The sequence below is a fragment of the Mastigoproctus giganteus genome, chromosome 6 (assembly GCF_048544385.1).
Source record: "Mastigoproctus giganteus isolate SK-2022 chromosome 6, ASM4854438v1, whole genome shotgun sequence".
Classification (NCBI taxonomy): Eukaryota; Metazoa; Arthropoda; class Arachnida; order Uropygi; family Thelyphonidae; genus Mastigoproctus; species Mastigoproctus giganteus.
The window spans coordinates 164,003,306-164,019,193 of NC_143580.1; the positions used below are offsets into that span (position 1 = coordinate 164,003,306).

General features: G+C 38.5%; 1 protein-coding gene across 1 annotated transcript in view; it reads left to right on the plus strand.

Annotated features, from left to right (window-relative positions):
- The first annotated feature begins 289 nt into the window (after positions 1–289).
- Positions 290–15,888, plus strand: part of dysf (neuronal PAS domain protein dysfusion) — a 395,946-nt gene continuing 380,347 nt past the window's right edge. Inside the window, exons 1-2 of the mRNA XM_090375456.1 lie at positions 290–325; positions 1,455–1,506. The gene's annotated coding sequence lies outside the window, so the exon portion shown is untranslated. The remainder of the gene's footprint in view (positions 326–1,454; positions 1,507–15,888) is intronic.

A 15,888-nucleotide genomic window follows, 5' to 3' on the forward strand; every position in this document is an offset into this window, starting at 1 on the left:
GCCGAGATGTGGGAATTTCCCGCGTTGTTTCTTGCACATAGAGCACGGCGAACGCTGCCGAGAATACAAATAACGGTTGGAGATGATATAACGCGTCTATCAAGTTTTCTTGCTGACGGTAACTTTGGCGATAGCATTTTCCGCTGTGGAGTCTGCTGTCACTTAACCAGCGGCCGAAGAACACCTATGATGCAAGAGTGTCAGGCCGTTGGGGTAAAACGTCACTCAGGACTACGTAAGGCACTAGGAAACTTGTGTTGCGTGTTTCTCTCATGCCGTGTGGCCGGATAAGCCGGGTTTTCTTCTATCAGTTAGTAATGCAGAGGTAAGTATCTCAATTGTTAAGCTATATGCGTGCTTGTGTGGATATATGTCTCTCTCTCTCTGTATGTATGTGCGTGCGTGAAGATTGCGTGTTGTCTTCAGGTCAAGCGACGACCAAGGAAAAGCAAGTGACATGTTGTGCAGTAGACTATAATGAATCCATGCATACTACTTACAGATATGGTTGCTGGAACATAACACCGCTTGTTATTAAGAGAATTAGAGTTACAGTGTTGTACCTATCTACTACCTGAGTTAGATGAAGAAACACCCCAGGAAAAGAGATGGATAAATGGCTGCAAGTGCCCAACTTGAAATGACGCAGCATTTTGAGTTTCAATTGTCGTCATTGACCACAGTTGTGACTCGTATTCACGAATCGGACAGATTACTATCTTTCCTGTATCTTATTTTAAAGCAATATTGCGGAGAGATAAAGGAGTAAGCGAGGAGGTTTGAAAACTTAATTATAAGAAAAAGTTTTAGCTGTTTTCTCTCACATCATAAACTTCCGTATAGGCTACTTCATGTGTGCCGAATAAGTTGCATTGTTGGTACCAGATTAACCTAAATCCATTCCTGTTTTTTAAAGTGATACTACTACTAAATCCATTCCTGTTTTTTAAAGTGATACTGCTACTTGTTTTCCTTATGGTTTGAGGACTCTGCAGGATGTAGTTATGGATTCAAATCACTATCTCTTTCAGTCTATAATGTATATTTTCTCGGAAATATAAATTGAATATTATGCCCTTGGGTACTAATAAGTTGATGTATTATCTAGTTGGAACAAGGGCGTTACATGGTTTAACCTCTTAAAGATTAAAATTAATATAAATAAAGACCCTTATTCAGTGGATAAGCGTATGGACCAGACTGTCTGGCCCAGTTTTCAGCGGATCACATGAAAAGGAAATTCTCCACTTTCACGAGGCATGATGGCGCGAAATAGCACTATCTTTAAACGTAGCCTAGTGATTAAGAGTATGTATTGAGGTTTCTCAACAAAGATTTTTAATCCTATTTTTCATAAGTGTTCATTAATATTAATTTTAATCTTTATGTTGATATATTATCATTTTAAGAAGAATATCTGATTCTTATTGCACTTTGTTATTCTTTCTATAAAGAACTCTCTATCTTATTGAATTGACTGAAATATCTCAAAAAGTTGCTGAATTGGTAAGCTCATTGCACTTATACCATAAGTTTTAAAAATTTTTCTGAAAAATTAACCAATTTGAATCTCCCTTACGATTGTGGTTGTGGAATGTAACATACCAAATAATATTTTTGAGAGAAGACCAAAAATATCCCAGTGCTAATTTCTGAAATTTTTTGTATGGAAAAGGTTATCAGCTTTTCCATACAAAAAAAAAAAAAATAAATAAAAAAAAAAAAATAAATAAATATTCTGGATCAGGAATTTAAAAACTTGTTTTTTTAACTGACTAATTATCTGATACAAATATTATCGGATTACAATTATTATGTGATAATTGCTATTATATCTAAGAATCATTACTGTATATTGTGGGCTTTTATGATGTTCTTTTTCGAAGATACTGAAATTATATAGCAATGGTCATTAAACACAATTGTTTAACAGATAATTTTGTAACGAAAATTGCATTTTGAGACCACCTTAATTGAGGAAAAAGATAACATTTAAGTCGACCAGATCGACGGAAGCAGTTTTTCATTCATTAATTTTGTTTTCTTCGGTGTTTGTATTTGTTTAAGAAGTATTCTACTAAGAAATGTTACAAATAATAAATTAAATTCTAATTGCATAATTAAGAAAACTGCAGCTATTGTAACGCTCAGAATTATAACAACAAAACAGGCATTAATCTCACTGATTTCTCGCTCACTGGAATGAGATGAAAGATTTATTTGTTGAAATAACTATACAGTAACGTTTCTTAAAGTAATTGTTTGTAAACACTCAAAAGATCCTCATGTAAGATGTAGATTTTCAAACTTCATAAATGAGCAATGGAGTTAAGAGGAGCGTGTGGTTCTCCTATGGTGAAATAGATACAGCTTGCTTTCTTTAAATTACTCTGTGTGCTACTGACTATAAGAATGACATAAATTCACTCTGTATTTCCTAATATTATTATTATTCATATAAATTGTAATAATATTAGGGATAATACGGGATGACATTATGTATTAAAAAGTGAAATTATATAATATAGAATATTATCCCTTACTTTTTGAGAGAAAATATTACTGTTTTCTCATTCCCCGTCTTTTTGAGTAATTTACAAACTCACACTTACTTGGTCCGTACACTATATGAGATAATGTCACATGCATTGGAACATATCTTGAATGTTCAGTGTAATTGAAACATTTCCCGAACTTTTATTGCCTAATCTCCTTTAAAATAGAGATGGCGTATTATACTCCCCTGTACTGTGAACTAGTATTTCTAAGCTTTTTTTTTTTCTTTTTTTTTTATAAATTTGTATTATTTATGACTGCAAATATTCTAATTTTTTATGTATATATCGACCGTGATTATGTCTTTGATATGAAATATATCATGAAAATAAAAATATAAAGAACCTGCAGTGGACGGATCTATGTTTCAAATGATGATGTTTAAGAAAAAAAATTTTCCTTATTTTATACGTATATTTCATTTGAAACTTTGACAACAAGGTAAACTCGTTTATTAAAAAACTCGAAATGTGGAGAAAGAGATTAGGGAAGTGTTGTGTTTAGACACTTTCAAGAGCTTATTCAATTATTTAAGTATCCATATAGTAGAGAGAAAGTGTAATTTATAATACAGAATTACTCTATATAAAAAGATTAAAAAACTTCAGTCAAAATTGGCAGGCAAACATTAGAAAATATAAAATCAATATTCAAATTAGACCAAATATTATAAATTACACTTGAAATATTTATACACTAAAACAATCATTTATATAGAAACTAGTCATTTATCTAGCAATCATTTATATAGCAGAAACCTAGTAAACTTTTATATTTTATAATATGTGATGTAAGATAATTTAAACAAAGTTTATTAAAATGCTTCCAATTTTAAGTAATCCCTTGGAACAGTCACGTATTTTAAATAAATATTTGGCATTTCGATGTTATTATTGAACTGTTATCAGAACTACATATCCCAACTAGCAACTATTCTTTCTTTCCCTATTAAACAAGGTTCTCATCCTTATCGTTACTCTTTTATGCTAACTAAGAAGCGTTATAAAAAATATCATTGATAAAAATGTCAATTAAATGTAATCAACTAATGGCGTAATATATATAGATATACTTTCCTACATACATACATACATACAGTGTATTTCATGACATGTGACCTGTACTTTCAGAACCGAATCAGACATGAAAGCAATGAAAAAAAAAGTTCATATAAACATGTAATCGATTTGGAATAGTGGCGGAGCTATAGCTGTTTGAATTTAAAGAAGAATGGCTATAGAATTTTCAATAATAAAAAATAATAAATAAACCTAAGCAGAAACCTAGTAAACGTTTATCCATACCAGGTACATGTTTGCTTATTCCTGTTTGTTATTATTTTTTATCATTGAAAACTCTATAACCATTCCTTAAGTTTAAACAGCCATAGCTCCTTAACCGTTCAGAATCGGAACACGTTTATAAATAAACTTTTTTCATTGTTTTGAAGTCCTGAACCTATCCTGAAAGTATAACCCACTTATGAAACATGCTGTACGTAATTGAAGATGTGTTATTCTATAAGAATAATACAACCTACGCCGACCGGGCTAGCCGGGTAGGTAAAGTGCCTGTCTGGCAACCCAAAGGTCGCGGGTTCGATTCCCGCCTCGGGCTGGATATCACGATGGTGCCGAACCAACCGGTTGGTTGGATATCCCGGCCACGATACACGAAGGAAGCAAGAAAAAACTGGTTCCTTCGTGTATTGATCGCATCATACGAAATAAATAAAATAAATACAACCTACCTTCTGTACTGATAACAGTGGTAAGACCTACTGAAACCTTGAAAACACTTCTGGAAGGCGCCTTTTCTAACCTGAAATGTATATTTATAATTTTCCGTCCGTCTACCTGTTCAGAATACGGCTCTTTGAGGATTTTAGTCCTCCCCTTATACACTGTTTCGCAGTAAGTAAGATTAACTTTGTAGTGCAACAAATGATAGGAGAATTAGGCACCGTTAATATTTGGGATTTCGTTGGGGTTCGACTAACCCGTTTGCGGAACCAAAGTTCACTTCGATCCTGAATAGATTGGTGAAATTTGATCACTGTGCTCCTTTCTCTGCAGCATAACTAATGAATAACCGTGATCTCTGTAACCCAACGGTCCCAAAACAAGGAACAGAGACGGATTCATTTAAAAAAAATTAAAAAGTAGCATTTTTCTTAAGTGAAAAGATCATTTGATAAAAATGCTATTGTGCTTTATGTAAACATAATAATTAACCATTTAAACCTTTAAGATTTGTTACCCTTTCCTGTTGTAAAGTTCTACTGTCTCTGTTCTGTAGTTGTTGTGGTGGTGTTTTCTGTCGCAAGGGCAACTTAGGCCGTATTGCGCCTCCCAAATCAATTAAATTTACACATAAGAACTGCTTGTACAGTAGTTAAAAACGGCCATACATTTGAATTTGTTTTAAATAGAAAAAGAATTCAGAGAGATTTGCTTCTTTACCTATGATGCTATCGAGAGACAGAGGTTGTTGTAGATATGAAATGGAACTAAAGGCCGTTCGTCGGGCGTTGTTAAACAAGCTGCATTCAAGGAGTATTTGCTTTACTGTAAGTGGTTGCGAGCATTGCGCATACTGAGGAGGATCATTCCCTGTAAGCAGATATAGATGTGTGAGGTGAGTGTGACCTATTCGGATTCTGGCTAAGATTATTTCTTCTTTTCTATTTTTACGAAAGCTAGAAGTCCATAATTGTGGTTCGGATTTTATTTGAAATAGCTTGTTAACTGTTCTGCAGTATCTTGTTTGATATTATGTACTCAACTTGGGATTAATCTTCTTTTTTCTCCTTATGGGTTTTTTTTTTTTTTTTTTTTTTTTTCAATCCTTGCGACTAGTACTGGTACCAGTTCCATGGAGTTGTTATGTCCAGCTGTTATTATTACTGGTTGAGAAACTGACTATCCTACAAATATTCAGCATTGCGGCTTTCTGGAGTTCCTTGTAGGTGTTCTCTGGGAGGCCTATTGCTGTTAGGTTCTTAGGTAGGCTCTTTGGCACGATGCTGGTGGTTTGTTGACACGGTGATCCGGATGGTCGTTACTCCATATGTCACACCTCTTTGACTTCCTGTATAAGGTCTGTGTACTTCCTAATCTTTTCCTCTCAGGTTTCCTGGAAGTTGCTGGTGCTGGGACCGCTATGTCGATCAGACAAGTAATCTTGTCCTTCTTGTCAGTGAGGATTATGGCTGCTCTGTTGTGCGGGATCGTCTTGTCCGTTTTTATGGCGCTGTCCCCGCACAGTTTTTGGGTAGGGATCTCTAGTATGGTCTGGAGTTCGTACTTGTAATACGGTATACTTTCTTTGATCAACTGATGTTTCGTCGCTAACCTCTAATGCAACGGATGATCACCCTGCATCCCATGGTTATATATGCTGAATTATATCCGGAGCCAGGTAGCATCGTCAACATCTTTAATCAGTCAATACGGGGTCCATACGGATGTATTTTCTGTAGTTCCTGGTGTTGATTACTTGGTCTTGGATAGCGAGCATGAATGCTTCCATCTCGGGGAAGAGCGTCCCGCTGGGGAGCCATGCGTTGGAAGACTTCTTGTCTATGTAGTCTTGAAGGAAGGCATTATAGTGTCTGCCATTGGAGTGCCTTCTTCGCTCATCTTCCTATCTTCTCTTTTCTGTCTCGTTAGGTGGGGGTCACCTCTTTGAGTTTGAGGAGGATGCACCAGCTCAGCATCAACGTCAATTGTTATTATTATTATTGTGCAGTATATGTGTCCATCAACTTCGTATATTTATTCTCACAATTCCACAAATCAAAGTCCAAACAAACTGTTGATTAATTTAATATCTGTTCGTGAAAAATCATTGTGAAATCTCTTTTTTTCTTGAAAATAGTAGGCACAATTTTGGCTTAACCCTTAGGCTTTTCATCGAGATTACCCAAAATAGAATCTGATATGATAGAAGAAATGTTAATTGTAGATTTTAACGCTGATAATACCCACACATCTCAAATATTCGTATTTTCAAGTTATCAGTTAAAACATTCTGTATTCGGGGTACTGAACTCCTCCCTTTAGATTTGCCCACTTTAACTCCCACTATTCAGCTCCGAAAACTGTTTATTCCTTCTGAATGAGTGGCCGAAACGTTAGCCGCATAAAGCCCTGCTAATCTGACAGAATTTAAAAAATATTTCCTCAAGACATCATTTCCCCTTTCTGATTTTAATGAGGTTAACATTTAAAAGCCAAACGGCCATCAGGATGGAATTTCGAGCTGTCAATTTTTAAAAGCTTTTGGTTTTTTTTTTTTTTTTGTTTTTTAGGAGCATTAGCAACTAAGGCCATATTGCTCCGGGATATGCGGTGGTCATTCCCTGACCTTTCCGCATCCTCCGTATTTGGTGGTGACGGGCTCGAACCCCGGTCTAATCAAGAAGCGTGTGCTACGCACTGCTGCTCCTTCCCACCTGGCTACTGAGGTGTCTTTTTTTAAAAGCTAAACAGTCTTCAAGTTGAAGTCCTAGCTTGAATGGACTGTTGTTTAAAGGAGAGTCTTTGATCCAACATTACTTCATGAATTTCATCGAAGAAACAGCTTTCAACTGAATTTGATTGGCATTAATTTCAAGCACTAGAAGCCAATTTGCAAAACTGAAGTTTATATACGATGATTTCCTTATGTTAATTTGCAGCCCAAAATCAATGAGGTAGTTATATGAATCATTAATATTTTGTTGAAAGCATGCCTGCATTAGTGAAACTTCTGGTTTCTTTGGCTAAATATAAATCATTGGCATAAGTACCAAACTTAATATTAATAACAAAGAATGGCTCAAGATTTCAGAAAAGAGAATGGCAGATAAGGATTCACCCTGAGGAACACCAACTCGAAAAAAAAAAAAAAAAGGACATGAGTACATTACAAATTTTCCGAGGATTAACTTGCTATAATGTTAACAAAGTTAAATACTCTCATACCTGGTATAGTAATTTCTGCGGACAACAACAAATAATGATAGAGGTGCTAATCTTATATACAAGTATGAAAGATCCAAATTAAACTGTGTAATGAAATAAAATGAATACCAAATCAGACATGCAAAAGCGTGTATTCATATAGGGAAGAGCACAACGGTACGGAATCTTGCAATATATTGGCGGCACTGCTGCCTTTTTAATTTTCTGGCTCAAAAGAAGACTGGTAATCTCATACCGTGCAGTGTTCCTACCTGTTACAACTTATGGAGCTGGTGCGTGGTTCATACGCTCGACCATAGTAAGAAACAGGAATAAACTAGAATCAATACAAAGGACAATACTTCTCACTATTACCAGAGCATCCTTCACTGTGAGCACACCAGCACTACCCTACTTCCAAAGGAATTACAGACTTAAAAAGGGCATACCCACAGAATTTCTGGGGATAGCCATTGACACAGCCAACACCCTCAAGCAGTGGCGCGTTATACCTTCATGGGGCCCAAGGCAAAATGGATTGTGGGGGCCCCATCTAAAGAAAAAATTAATAAAAAACATTTTCAATTTCATTTTATTGTGACAACAAAAACAAATTATATGACATAAGAACTAAATATAAAATTTCATCAAAATCAGTAAAACCATTTTTGAAAAAAACGTAATTTTCAAATTAATCTTCAAGTAAAGTTCATTGACCTTGGCAGGTAGAAACTTCAGTTCCCTATAAAAAAAAAAAAAATCACTTAAAAATATTAGTAAAAAACAGCAATGAGTTTTTGAAATGGTGATTTCGGGGCTCCTCTCTGATCGGGCCCTAGGCAGATATCTTTTTTGCCTATAGGATAACGCGCCACTGCCATCAAGGCTGAAAAGAAAGAAAATAGCCACGAAGCTTCATGAGCAATGGCAAACAAATTGGGAGCAGGAAACTAGAGGTTTGGTTACCAAACGGTTTCTGCCACATATGGCAATGGTTAGCCCAAAGCCACTAAAGTGGTATGCCCGTGGGCTCTTCATAACATTTATATTGACAGGTCACGGCTCCCTAAAGGCTAAATTGACTTCCTTGGGGGCTGACTGATGACCTGTACCTCTGGCGAAAGTGAAGACTGGGCACACATTCCTCTATGAATGTGTAATCATAAATTATACATTTATGATATACAAAGAACCCAATTAATGGCAGAAATTGACTCCTACCCAGGGGACAAGAATATTAATTTATAATAGAAGAAAATAACTACAAAACTTTCACAAGCTTTACACAAAAAGTATTTGAAATCCGTAGAAACATCCAGAGACGGGCTTTAAACCCCCACAGCAAAACAACATCCATAGCCAAAGTGCTCATGTCTCTCACCACGCCCAGATGATTACATTTTAAACTGACAGGGTAGTTGCATCAGCTCCCTGATTACATTTTAATGATGATTACATTTTAAACTGACAGGGTAGTTGCATCAGCTCCCTGATACCCAAATTTGGCTAAACCAGATTGACTAGCTCCCTCCCCCAGGTTTACTTTTCCCTAGTGCGGGACCTGGGGTCCCACACCAAATAAGTAAACACGTAGAGGAGAGAAATGTTGCGGCAGCTAGGGAAGCAGCTTAGCTGAAAAATATTAGTAAGCAAGTAACAAGGGGATGCAATGCAGAATGAAAGAATGTGCGAGACTGAGTGAATGCGGTAGGCACTGAATGATAGGGCGAAATAGAAGTTGGGATAGGAGGGAATAAACGTTAATTTTGGTGAGTGAGAGCGACCCAGTAAGGGAACAAGAGAGAGTGAATAGGTGCTATGGTAAATGGGAGCGATTGAAGGTATGAATGTAATGGAAAGTATGTAAACACTTTAATGTGTAAAATTAGAATATATATATACAGTATTAACAAATACGTCCTAGCTACTAACAACACCAACGTATCCACTGCTACCTCCCTGATATGCAAACTTGCAGCCAGACTGCACCTCAACTGAATAGTAATAGTAAGTTGAGGGGCCCGGGGTAGCAGTGAAGAGAGAATGCAGATGAATAAGTGAGCCGAATACCTGTAAGAATGAATGGAAGCATGGGTGTGAAAGAACGAAGTTAATTCCTGTTATTGCTGTAAATACTCTCACTTAGTTGTGCCTAGACTTTAATTATTTTATTCTGTAAACTGGCATATTTATAATAACACTATACACCATTGCATTGCTCCCTGGTGCGAGAAAGAAGATGAATACATTGAAAAAATATATATAACTTAAGAAAATGTAAGAAAAAGTATAAAAATAGTAGAAAATGTAAGAAAAAAATTAGAAAACAGAATGGAAGCAGTGCGAATGAGTATTAAGTGAATTAAATTGTGTCTCTCCCACTTCCCCCTCCCTGGATAGGACGATGGGCGGACTGCTATATAGCCATCCCATGCCCATCCAATCAGAAACCATGCCGTAGCTATTTAGCCGGTAAGTATGGGACGCAGGCACTGGTCAGCAAGACACCCCTGACCGGTGTGGGAATGAACAGCAAACAGGCGCTCCAACATAGGGATTCCTATCCCTATGTACTTTCACTCCTACTACCTGGGTTAGTTGTTCTCTCGTTCCCCAACCTGGATTGCACCCCTCCCCTTCGCCTGGTGGGTAACCCTACTGCCACCTGTAAACTGCCACCCCGGGGAAGGATGGGCATTCTATCCCGGGATCTCTTCTGTCCTCCATCTCAACTAGGAGGGCTCTATTACTACTGCTCCCGTCTTTCCCTCTAACACTTTAACCCCCCTCCCACTTTTTTTTTTCTTACCATTATCACCTTCAATCTTTCATATTTTTTTTTTTTTTTTTTTAGCTTGACTCTCCCTGCTTGGCTACCTCAGAGTTCGCCCCTCCAGTGCTTTGCACTCACTCTCTACTGCCCGTCCCGTCTCCTCGTGGCACTAGACGGTAAACTAGAGGTGTTTGTGTGAAAACTCAGGCCCCCTAAGCTAAGAGGCCGGATTAACAACACAACCCACACTAGTACTGCACGAACACTCACTAACCTACATAAATCTGGTCTTTACAGAGTTTTGTAGCCGACCGGGCTGGCTGGGTGGGTAAAGTGCCTGCCTGGCAACCCAAAGGTCGCGGGTTCGAATCCCGTCTCGGGCTTGGATCAAAGTACTGCAAAAACCTTGGGAGGTGCATTATGGCCACAGAAGCCGATGTGCCAACAACCAACTAAAAAAAAAAAAAAGAAGAAGTTTTGTATTCATCACATTGCCTGATGTGGAGTTGGGGGGAAACCCCGGAGCCGAATTACAATTAGCACTATACATTGTATACTATACCACAGAGGAGAGCGGCAGCTTGCCCCCTGAAGGTAATCAAGAACATTTTGGATGATCCTGGTAGCTATGTGTTGTCTTGATCTGATCGAGTGTACAAGGAAAGAATATGAAAAGAGCCGAAGGCAGAAATTAACTCCCACTGATGATGACCTACCCGAACCTGTCGCAACACATTTCTAGGATCTTACGAGTTCATGGGATAAAGTGTTTACAACTTCCAGGGAGAAAGTTGCGGTCCCTCGTGTCGAGAGTTAAAACACCAGTTCGCCCCCCCCAGAGTAGATTGGGGAAACCGGCAGAAGATTCAGTAATTGGGTCTCTGAGCATGAGAAAGCCATCCGTTCGGCGGAACGTGGATCATTCAGCGATTTCTGAGCACTTCTGTTCTACCCAGCACAACATCGATCCACGCCACGACGTCGAGAATATTGACAGATCCCGCAACTACAGTCGCCGTGTCTTGTTGGAATCGCTCCACATCTCTTATTGTAACGGTTCTTTTAACCGGAAGAGAGGATGTCGCATCAACCTCACAAATGAGGCAACCATCGTCCTAGCTAACAAACGTTGGCGCTTAGAGCATTCCCGAGTATTGCAACTACAACTACACGTCTCCACTTCAACCAGCTAATTTTTGCAAGCACCTGAAGCACGCGATTTTCGCCATGCATGACCACCATGGCACGCACATGATATTCTGTATTTTTTACAATAACGGTAACTGTCACAACTGAAGAAGCGTGCCTTCCGTCCAAAAGCATTGCGTCTATTAGTTTTGTTTTTTGTTCTAATCAGTTATTAAACGTGCGTTTATTACCTTTTGTTTTTATTCTAATCAGTTATTAAACGAGTTTTAACCCCAACCGTTAATATTTTATTTTATTTTTCTGGTTTCCCAGGGACGCAATATTATTGCTCTAGCAATTAACTGGATACAAGCACTGAGAGGTGTGTAAAATTCGGCTATTTTGGTCACAGAGATTTCCTTATTTCTAGCTGCAATAGCAGCATATGATGTGTCTGTTGAGCATTGGACTATCGTGAAGGAGTTGGGCAACCAACGACATTGCCCTTATATGTATGGTTCCTGTAGCAGAACTATGTCGATATTTTCTTCCTGCACCTTCAGCTTGATTTGATCAGCCACAGATCTGGCTCGCTGTGCATTTATTTTAAGAAATTTCAACTCTTGAGTATTAACTGGAAAAGGGTATCTACCATATCACCAGAAAGTTTTTCCCACATGTGGCAAAAGAAGGTAAGGGGATACCGACTTGGTTTAATCCACCTGGTCCCAACCTTTTTTGACTCGCGAACCCCTTTCAACGTAATATTTTTTTATCGCGAACCCCTTTCAACATAATATTTTTATTGCGAACCGCTAAGCGCATATTCTTTGAAATCGTATAATAGTTCTGAATTTTTATTATAAAATATTTCCAGTACTACGTTTTTATAAGCGATATTCCGTAATAATAAAAATTATTATTAAGTACGAGTAACTATACATAACAATGGTTTTTTAGAACGAAAACAAATTCAGTATGGAAAACATATTTATTTAACACGATGTACTGTAAGATAGTAAACTAATTACGGTATAAGGAATTGTGGGAGATGTGATTTCTTTCGTTGGCAATTCTTTATTTTATATTTAATTTAATTTTATTGTTTATTATTAGTTATATTTTGTAGTTTATAAAAATATACCTATGTAAATCTAAGCAGACGCCATTACAGAATTTTTAGTGCGAACCACCGGAACACTTTCGCGGACGCCCAGGGGTTCTAGAACCACTGGTTGGGAACTGCTGGGTTACTTTAGTTCAACCTTGCAGACTACATTTTTCATAACAGGCGGCGCCTCCGTATCCAGGTCGGAAAGTGCAGCAGTGCATAGCACACGCTTCTTGATTAGACCGGGGTCCGAGCCCGTCACCACCAAATATGGAGGATGCGGAAAGGTCAAGGGAACGACCACCGCATATTCCCGGAGCAATATGGCCTTAGTTGCTAATGCTCCTAAAAACCAAATAACAAACAAACAATCATAACAGGCCTTATGAATCTGTGAACATATGCTCTGCGTTTGTGGGAGTACGGAAACTTGGGAACATACACTGGTGTTCAAAGAAAGTGCATCACCCTTTAAAATTGTAATTGTCGTCCGAATAACGTAAGTATATGGCAATATGTCTTACAGATTGCATCAGATAAGATTAACACACGTAGGAGATGACGTAATATTGAATCAGCTGTTACTTTCAGCTAATAAGCACACTCTGCAAGAGTTGCAGTCATTCCTTGCTTGTGTCAGAATGGCGAGTTATGTGCAGTTGACGCCACGAAGAAAGAGTGCTATTGTTGTTTTACGTGAGGAAGGATGTTCTTTCCGTCATGCGCCTCCGTAGCCAGGTGGGCAGGAGCAGCAGTGCGTAGCACACGCTTCTTGATTAGACCGGGGTTCGAGCCCGTGAGCCACCAAATATGGAGGATGCGGAAAGGTCAGGGAATGACCACCGCATTTCCCGGAGCAATATGGCCTTAGTTGCTAATGCTCCTAAAAACCAAATAACAACAACAACAACAACATCTTTCCGTCATATTGCTCATAGAGTGGCTTGTAATCAGTCGACAGCGAGTAGATTTCTTTCCAAACTCAAGAATACCGGTTATGCTGATAGGGATAAAGGAACCGGACGCAAACGAGTCTCTACGCCAAAACAAGATCGCGTTTTGAAGCGCTAAAACCGTAAAGCCGCGTTTTGAAGCCTTAAAAACCGTAAAGCTTCTTCGTCTGATCTGAAAAGAGAATGGGAAGAACATACAGAAGTGGTAGCAAGTACAGTAACAGAGAGAAGACGCCTCTTCACAAATGGACTTATAGCCCGTCATCGTAAGAAGAAGCCCGTCCTCACACAAAAAATGAAAAAGGCCCGATTAATTTGGTGTAAGGAGCATGTCAAATGTAGACATGTAAGGCTGCTCCCAAACGTTGCGCCTCCGTAGCCAGGTGGGAAGGAGCAGCAGTGCGTATCACATGCTTCTTGATTAGACCGGGGTTCGAGCCCGTCACCACCAAATACGGAAGATGCGGAAAGGTCAGGGAATGACCACCTCATATCCCGGAGCAATATGGCCTTAGTTGCTAATGCTCCTAAAAAAAAAACCCAGCTCCCAAACGTTAGTTCAACTCCGCCGTGGTACACTGTGATGTTACATAAACTCTGCAGAAAGGCCAGAAATGTGTGTAATACCATGTTTGTGCCGTGTATGTGTTTGTTATGTTGTTTAGTTGTTTCTGGCTGCTTTGCTATCAGGAAGCAACAAGCACCAGGGTGGTGCATTCTGATACCCGTCTACGCCGCCAGGAGGCAGGCCACAACTGAGCGCGAACCGCAGCAAACCTCGAGTGTCACGTACTCAATGTCCAAATCATTCAAAATATGAACAAATAAAATTAAATTTAAACTGTAAATTAATATAAATTATAAAAATAAAAGTAATTAAAGTTAAAGGAATAAAAAATTTAAAGTAAAAATAAATTTTTGAAAAAAAAATAAATAACAATAATCAGAAAAATTAAAGATAAAAAGTAAATAAAATAAAATAAAAATATAATTCAGACAAAGTAAAATAAAAATAAAATAAAGATAAAAATAAGTTAATAAAATGGGGGGAGGAATCCCGCACCAGCGTAAGGTGATGCCAGCAGATGATCCTACCTCAAGACCAGCCTGAGGCCAGCAGGAGATAGAAGTCCAGAAGACACAGTGATATCATTCGGCGTCGTACAAGTTTGATAACCATTGTCCAAGTCGAAGGTGGTGGTGAAGATGGTACTTGATCTAAAAAATGGTGGTAGTGACGATGTTGATGATATCACGAGATGGCGACGATAGAGATGCTGGTCTGGACTGGAGGTAGAGCTGGAATAGGAGTAGTTCCTGAAATTGGGGCACTACTGATGAGTTGTCCATGTCTGACAAAGGCTTTATGTGCAAAATCTTGCAGAAGATAATTTTTCTTTGGAGTCCAAGAGAGACGACTCATTGCCTGGGAAGAATGGTTGACATAGAGCAGACAGAGGCTGACGAAGATCGAAGTAATATGGTCAGGTGAAAAGAACATGCTGCCAGTCTTCTGGGCTGCCATAGTTACAGAGGGGAAAATTAGACAGATTAAACATAGCAAGTTTAGCACGAAGGGAACCATGGCCAGTTAGAAGAAAATGAGTGTGGAGACTCGGACTGAACCATTTTAGAATAGACTTTTGTAAGGCAAAGGACACAGATGGAATAAACTTTCTTGTGACCATATGTTTAGAAGAAGAAGACCAACGAAGAAGAAGACCAACGAACAGCTGCGCCCCAGCTGTCAAGAGAGTGCGACAGGTACGACTCATCATTAAGAGCATACGTCTTTCGATAGAGGAGAGTTTCTCTTGGATAGCAATCTTCTTAGTATACAAAAACCAGGCGCCAGCGCCATAGGTACAAATCGGAACAAACACCACTTTGTACAAAAGACGAAGGGTACGATGGTTACTACCCCAGGATTGATGCGAAAGACGGACAAGCATAGATGTATATTTGGCTATTTTATCATGAAGTTGTAAGATATGTTTCTGGAAGTTTAACTTACGATCTAGAATAATACCCAAAAATTTATGTGAGTTAACCATGGAGAGAGAACGAGCAAAAAGTTTCACAGTCGGAGATCTGAAAATGTTAAGGTTGCCCTTAAGATAAAGAAGCTTAGTCTTGTTAGGAGAAATGGTAAGTTTATTAATAACTGGCCAAGAGCACAGATCATTCATAATGCTACTGGCAGTACTTTCCAAAGAAGCACGAGAATTACCAAGGACAAGAAGGGATAGATCATCGGCATATGCTATTTTAGAAGCATTGGGAGTTGAACGGAGAAGCCACTCATCTAGAACCAAATCCCAGACGAGTGGACCAAGCACTGAACCTTGTGGGCATCCTCAAAAGACAGAATGGCTAAGTTGCTGAGTTCCAGAAATGACTTTACAGAACGGTGGAGAAAGT